Source organism: Colobus angolensis, unplaced genomic scaffold (assembly GCF_000951035.1).
Source record: "Colobus angolensis palliatus isolate OR3802 unplaced genomic scaffold, Cang.pa_1.0 Scaffold4, whole genome shotgun sequence".
Lineage (NCBI taxonomy): Eukaryota > Metazoa > Chordata > Mammalia > Primates > Cercopithecidae > Colobus > Colobus angolensis.
Window position 1 is genome coordinate 13,048,168 of NW_012117376.1, and position 7,464 is coordinate 13,055,631.

The window sequence follows — 7,464 nt, forward strand, 5'->3', positions numbered from 1 at the left end:
GTCAGGAGATCGAGACCATCCTGGCTAACACAGTGACACCCCATCTCTACTAAAAATACAAAAAATTAGCCGGGTGTGGTGGCACATGCCTGTAGTCCTAGCTACTCAGGAGGCTGAGGCAGGAGAATCCCTTGAACTTGGGAGGCGGAGGTTGCAGTGAGCTGAGATCGCACCACTGCACTCCAGCCTGGGTGATCAAGTGAGACTCCATCTCAAAATAATAATAATAATAATTGTTAAGAGATGCCAGGTGCAGTGGCTCATACCTGTAATGCCAGCACTTTGGGAGGCTGAGGCAGGTGGATCACTTGAGGTCAGGAGTTCAAGAGCATCCTGGCCACAATGGTGAAACGCTGCTCTACCAAAAATACAAAATTAGCCAGGCATGGTGGCGTGAGCCTGTAATCCCACCTACTTGGGAGGCTGAGGCAGGAGAATTGCTTGAGCCTGGGAGGCGGAGGTTGCAGTGATCTGAGATCACGCTACTGCACACCCGCCTGGGCAGGCAGGAGGAAAACGAGAAGAATCGTGTCTTGAAAGAATGAAGGAGGAGTGATCAACTCATTCTAATGTTGTTGATGGGTCAAATGAGACCCAAGGGCCAGGTACAGTGGTTCACGCCTGTAATCCCAGCACTTTGAGAGGCTGAGGCAGAAGGATTGCTTGAGCCCAGGGGTTCAAGACCAGCCTGGGCTACATAGTTATTGTTTTGTTTGTTTGTTTGTTTTTTAATTAGCTGGGAGTGGTGGAGCATGTCTGTAGTCCCAGCTACTTGGGAGGCTGAGGTGGGACAATTGCTTGAGCCCAGGTGGTCAAAGCTGCAGTGAGCCGTGATTACGCCACTGTACTCCAGCCTGGGCAGCAGAGTGAGACCCTGTCTCAAAAAATAAAAATAAAAAAAAATAACTAGCCGGGCGAGGTGGCAGCGCCTGTAGTCCCAGCTACTCGGGAGGCTGAGGCAGGAGAATGGCATGAACCCGGGAGGTGGAGCTTGCAGTGAGCTGAGATCCGGCCACAGCACTCCTGGGTGACAGAGCGAGACTCCGTCTCAAAAAAAAAAAAAAAAAAAAAAGACTTGAGAATTGACTTGAAGATTGTTTTTAGCTACATGAAGGTCATTAATAGCTTTGACATGCAGTTTGATTAGGGGAGTGACCGGGATTAAACCCTAATTGGAAGTAGTTTAAGAGAATTGAAATTTTATAGAACTGGCATAACAATATTTTTATTCGACCTGTTCTAATATGTTTACTAACTTATTAGTAAATGCGAGAGAATGGAAGGAGAGTTGGAGAAGGGAACTATACATCTCTTTAGAGGAGGTTTGTTTGGAGAAGAACAAAAAAATAAAGTAGTGGCTCTAGAGGTATATGGACTTAAGAGGATTTATAAGATTCATAAGAGAAATTATATCTATTTTATATGCAAATGGAAACAATCCACTAGATGAGGAAAAATAATAATGGTGTCTATTGTGTGCTAGGCAATGCCAAGGCAGTAGGAATACAGCAGTGACAAAAATCCTCTGTCCTCATGGAACTTACCTTCAATCAGTGATGCTACGATAATTGGATTATCTATATAGAAAAATAAGGCAGAATTGTTTTCCTTCTTTACGTTATATACAAAAATAAATTACAGGTAGATTAAAAACTTACCATGAAAGGTAAGTTTTTTAATTTTTAGAAGAAAATATAGAAGAGTATCTGTATGATCTTAAGGCAAGGATGGACCTCTTTTAAGAATCAAAAAATAGTATAAAAAGCCAAAAAAAAAAAAAGATCATTGATTGCATGGAACTTTTAATTTTACATACAGTTAAATACAACATAAAGTGACAAACTGGGCACAGTGACTCATGCCTTTAATTCCAGCACTTTGGGAGGCTAAGGCATCAGTTTAGGCCAGGAGTTCAAGACCATCCTGAGTAACATAGTGAGGCTCCATCTCTACAAAAATAAAAATTAGCCAGGTGTGGTGGCGAGTGCCTATAATCCCAGCTACTCAAGAGGCTAAGGCGGGAGGATCACTTGAACCCAAGAGTTCAAGGAGGCCGCAGTGAGCTGTGACTGTGCCACTGCACTGCACTTTAGCCTGGGCAACCAAAGGAGACCTTGTCTCTTGAAAAAAGGTAACCAAACAAGCCACGTTTTGGGAGAAGGTATTTACAACACATTTAATTGGCAGTTAGAATACAGAGTCTATAAAGAACTCCTGCCAGGCTCAGTGGCTCACACCTTTAATCCCAGCACTTTGGGAGGCTAAGGTGGGTGGATCACCTGAGGTCAGGAGTTTGAGACCAGCCTGACCAACATGGTGAAAACCCGTCTCTAGTAAAAATACAAAATTAGCTGGGCGTGGTGGCACATGCCTGTAATCCCAGCTACTCGGGAGGCTGAGGCAGGAGAATTGCTTGAACCCGGGAGGCCGAGGTTACAGTGAGCCAAGATTGCACCATTGCACTCCAGCCTGGGTACCAAGAGCAAAACTCCATCTCAAAAGAAAAAGAATGCAGAATCTACAAAGAACTCCTGCAAATCAGTAAGCAAGAGACAATTTTGAATATAGAAAAATAGGCAAAAACCTTGAAACAACCAGTTTGCTGAAAAGGGAAACAAAACTGTCAGTAAATATATGAATAAGTCCTTAACCTCACAAATTAAGGAACTGCAAATTAAGAAGATGCAAATTTAAATATGGTACATTTTCCAGCCATCAGATAGACAAAAATTTAAATCTAACAATGTAATGGGAACGCTGACTCTGCAAATGGGATTGAAAATGGATATAACCTGCTTTGGAGAACGTTAATGTCTAATGAAGTTTGAGGTGTACATAACCCTTTGATCATGCAATTCCACTTTATATATATACATATATGTATATATATATATACACACACACTTTAGAGCAGGGGTCTGCAAATTACAGTCCATGGGCTAAATCCTACCCTCTGGCTGTTTGTGTAAGTTTTTATTGAAACCATGCCCACTTATTTATACAGCTGCTTTCACACTATAGTAGCAGAGCTGAATAGTTGCAACAGGGACCATAGGGCCTGCAAAGCCTGAAATATATACTATATACTGTTTGACTCTTTATGGAAAAAGTTTGCTAACCTCTACCTTTGAGTAATTCTCACATGCACAAGGAGACATGTACAAGGATTTTTTTTTGATGCACCCTTATTCATAATAGAAAATAACTGGTCTGTAAACCTGTCCATGAACAGAAAATTGATAGATATAATCAAACAACAGAATGCTATATTGCAGTTAAAAGTGGATGAAGTAAAATTACATATACTCATAAGGATTAATATGAAAAACAATAGGCTGGGTGTGGTGGCTCACACCTGTAATCCCAGCACTTTGGGAGACCAAGGTGGGTGGATCACCTTCCTGGCCAACATGGTGAAACCCCATCTCTGCTAAAAATACAAAAATTAGCTGGGCTTGGTGGTGTGCGCCTGTAATCCCAGCTCCTCGGGGGCCTGAGGCAGGAGAATCACTTGAACCCAGGAGGCAGAGATGATAGTGAGCCTAGATCGTACCATTGCACTCCAGCCTGGACAACAGAGCAAGACTGTCTCAAAAAAAAAAGGAAAAACTGATGAACAAAAAACATTGTAGATAGATAAATGTACAGTATGTAATATTTATATAAAGATTTAAGATATTTACATTTTAGGGGTATTTGAGAAGTTCTGTAATGTCTTGATTTTTTTTTTCTAATCTAAAGCAACTATAAGGGTCAGGTGGAGTGGCTCACGCCTGTAATCCCAGGGCTTTGAGTAGCTGAGGTGGGAGAATCACTAGAGACCAGGAGTTTGAGACCAGCCTGGACAACATAGACCCCATCTCTACATAAAAAAATTTTTAATTAGCCAGGTGTGGCCAGGAGCCGTGGCTCACGCCTGTATTCCTAGCACTTTGGGAGGCTGAGGCGGGCGGATTGCCTGAGCTCAGGAGTTCAAGACCACCCTGGGCAACGTGGTGAAACCCAGTCTCTACTAAAATCAGCTGGGCATGGTAGGGGGCACCAGTAGTCCCGGCTACTTGGGAGGGTGAGGCACCAGAATTGCTTGCGCCTGGCAGGCGGATGTTGCAGTGAGCCACGATCACGCCACTGCACTCCAGCCTAGGCAACAGAGCAAGACTCTGTCTCAAAAAAAAAAAAAAATTAGCCAGGTGTGATGGCTTGTACTTACAATCCTAGGTACTCTGGAGGCTAAAGTGGGAAGAGCACTTCAGCCCACAAGTTTGAGACTGCGGTGAGCTATGATTGTGCCACTGTACTTCAGCCTGAATGACATAGCAAGACTTTGTCTCATAAATAAGTAAATAAATACAGCAACTATGAAGTGTTAAGATTTTACAAAGCTTCATTGGTGGTAGGCATTTTTTTCTGTTTTTTTGAGACAGGGTTTCGCCAGGCTAGAGTTCAGTGATCACGACTCACTACAGCCTCGACCTCCCTGGCTCAAGCAACCCTCCCACCTCAGCCTTTCAAGTAGCTTGGGACTATAGGTGCACACCACCATGCCTAACTTTTCCTGTTTTTTGTAGAAATGGGGTCTCACTTTGTTGTCAAGGCTGGTAATTCTCCATGCTTTTTTGTATGGTTGAATTACTTCATTTCCTAGGGATTGGGTGGAAGGGAACATATATGACAGCTCCCTTCAGATATTGTTACTGCTGCCGGTTGCTTTATGTATATCATAGGAACCCAGAGCCCTCACTGAGTCTCCCACATCTGAAAGATAGATTTTCTGTAGTGCTTATTGTACTGAGACCTGGCACCCACAGGCTCATCAGGCTTATGTAAATGATCTCATTCCCTCTGTCAGTAAGTGTGCTTATTTGGTGATTTTCCTCAGTCTCAGTTCATCCAGAGCTAATTTGCAGGGTTGCAGTGGGATCTGGTGTCATGGTAACCACAGTTACCAAGGCTTGAGGCTTTTCTTCACAGAACTGTGAAATGGGAGCAAGGAGAAGAAATACTTTTTCACTTCCTCTGAAATGATAGCAAAATATGGTTCTCTTAATGGCCATTCTGATTTGGGGACATTAAAGAGAATTCTCAAAATAATTTCTGAAAATGTCAGAAGTATTTTTTGTTTTGGGGGGTTTTCTTGAGACAGGGTCTCACTCTGGTACCTAGGCTGGAGTGCAGTGGCACGATCATAGCCCATTGCAACCTTAACCTTCCCATGCTCAAGCGATCTACCCACATCAGCCTCCTGAGTAGCCAGGACTTCCGGCATGCTCCACCACCATACCCAGCTAATTTTTAAATTTTTTATACGGAAAAGATCCCACTGTGTTGCCCAAGCTAATCTCAAATTCCTGTGCTCAAGTGATCCTCCTGCCTTAGGCCTCCCAAAGTGCTGGGATTGCAGACATGAGCCACTGCCCATGGCCAGAAATATTTTAATAGAGACAACCCAGGGACTAATATTCTCCGAAGACTTGGCTGATCTTACAGTTCACCAACTTCGATTGCTTGACATTTGGTTAACTGATTAGTCATTGGCCTCATCCTCCTGAACAGGAAAGCTCATATTCAGAATTGTTTTGAGAGTATAAATGGAAGTATTTTACCAACTGTATTGGAGTGAGTCCTGTTTTCATGGAGCTGCTTCTTTACTTTGAGCTGTTAATAACTCTCTTGGCCTCTTAATCCTTTTAAAGGAGACATTACAGAGTATATTTCATCCTGGATCATTGCATGCCAGGACAATGAAAATGTCTGTGTTCTTATCCTCAAAATATGAGTTACTGCCTTTGTTGAGTCTTACAAGAAAGTCAAATCTGACTCACTTAAAAGAGTTTTTTTGCTGCAGACAGATCATAGTAGACTGTGCATCTGGTGGAGGTTGGCTTAGTTTGTAAAGCTGTAATGGGTGAAATGGAATTAAAGAACTCTTCAACACCTTGAACATAGTAAGAATTTATTATTAGTTGAACAGTTTAATGTTTGAACTGAATTGAGGCATAAGACCTGGACTACAGTCCTCTACTGAATCATTTGTGAGATTAATATGAATTTATTCAGCAAACATTGATTGAATCCCTCATATGAATGTAAGGTAAGACAATTCTATGTAAAATGTTAGCACTAAAAGAGACCCAAGTGTGCCTAAGCCAAGCCTCGTATTATAAGTGACCAGCTGAGCCCAGAGTAGACTAGTGTCTTGTCCAGTTGACTAGTCCATCTGTTTTGAAGTGCCACTGGGGTAAGGATGTCAGAAATGTGCAGTTATATATCTGCATGACTTCTCCTATGCCAAGTAGGACTTCTGAGTATGGAAATACAAGTTCTGGCCAATTATGTTATCTTAGATTTGTGTATTTATATATTATAATGATTTTCCAGCAGATGGCAGTCAAGTGTCTTGAGGAAGAGGCAGCTTTTATCTTATTTACACGGGAACCCTGGTGCTAAGTCACTCTATTGAGCAAGGGGAAGGAACAAGAAGGTTGATAGAGCAGGATGAAGAAGAATGCCAAAGTTAGGACCTTGCTTAACTGAAGAAGGTGGCAGAAGCAGGGAGATAAAAAGAGCAAGGGATATAACTTCCTTTTATTTATACAAATAAAGTATCTTTCCCACAGCAGTATGATCTGTGCATGTTTTAGTTGTTGATTGCAGATGGGATTTGAGTTTTGATACAACACTGCCATGTTTCTCAAAACCGTCTGCAGTTCTGAGAAATGGATTTAAATCACCCATTTCCCAAGGTCAATTTCAGTGATGCAATATCTTGGTTACAACTACAAGGTGTAGTAAGTAAGGAGGTTCCAGATATGACAAATGTTGCTGCCGTATTTATTGGTCACTGTTCTCAATTCTATTCTGGGGCTCTTCTCTCACTGAAAGACATAAGGCCCATACACAGGACTGTTTCTGGGAAATGAAGAATTGGAGGGAAATGGCTTTTTGTTTGTTATTGTTTCTGACAAGAAATCAGAGCCTTGTGTTTTCACTTCTCTTTTCTACCCTAAAACATTTCACCTCAAAAATCATTCATTCATTATGGCACAATGACCAGAGCGTAGATTTGGAGTCAGGGGCCCCAACTTCTAGCTACTTGCTTGTTTGTGATCTAGGGGTAAGTTACTAAACCTATGAATCCCTCCCATTTATAGAAATTCCCTCCCACTAAGATCTTAGGGACTTCACCCTCAACGTGAAGGTTAAAATAAGTTTTGTTTTGTTTTGTTTAGTTTTTTTGAGACGGAGTTTCACTGTTGTTTCCCAGGCTGGAGTGCAATGGTGCGATCTCGGCCCACTGCAACCTCCGCCTCCTGGGTTGAAGCGATTCTCCTGCCTCAGCCTCCTGAGTAGCTGGGATTACAGGCATGCACCACCACGCCCAGCTAATTTTGTTTTTTAGTAGAGATGAGGTTTCTCCATGTTGGTCATGTTGGTCTCGAACTCTCCACCTCAGGTGATCCGCCT

The 7,464-nt window shown here is 42.3% G+C and overlaps 1 protein-coding gene across 5 annotated transcripts in view; it reads left to right on the plus strand.

Moving 5' to 3' along the window:
* EYA3 (EYA transcriptional coactivator and phosphatase 3) overlaps positions 1 to 7,464 on the plus strand; it is a 122,292-nt gene that overhangs the window by 106,605 nt on the left and 8,223 nt on the right. The gene's annotated exons all lie outside the window — the stretch shown is intronic.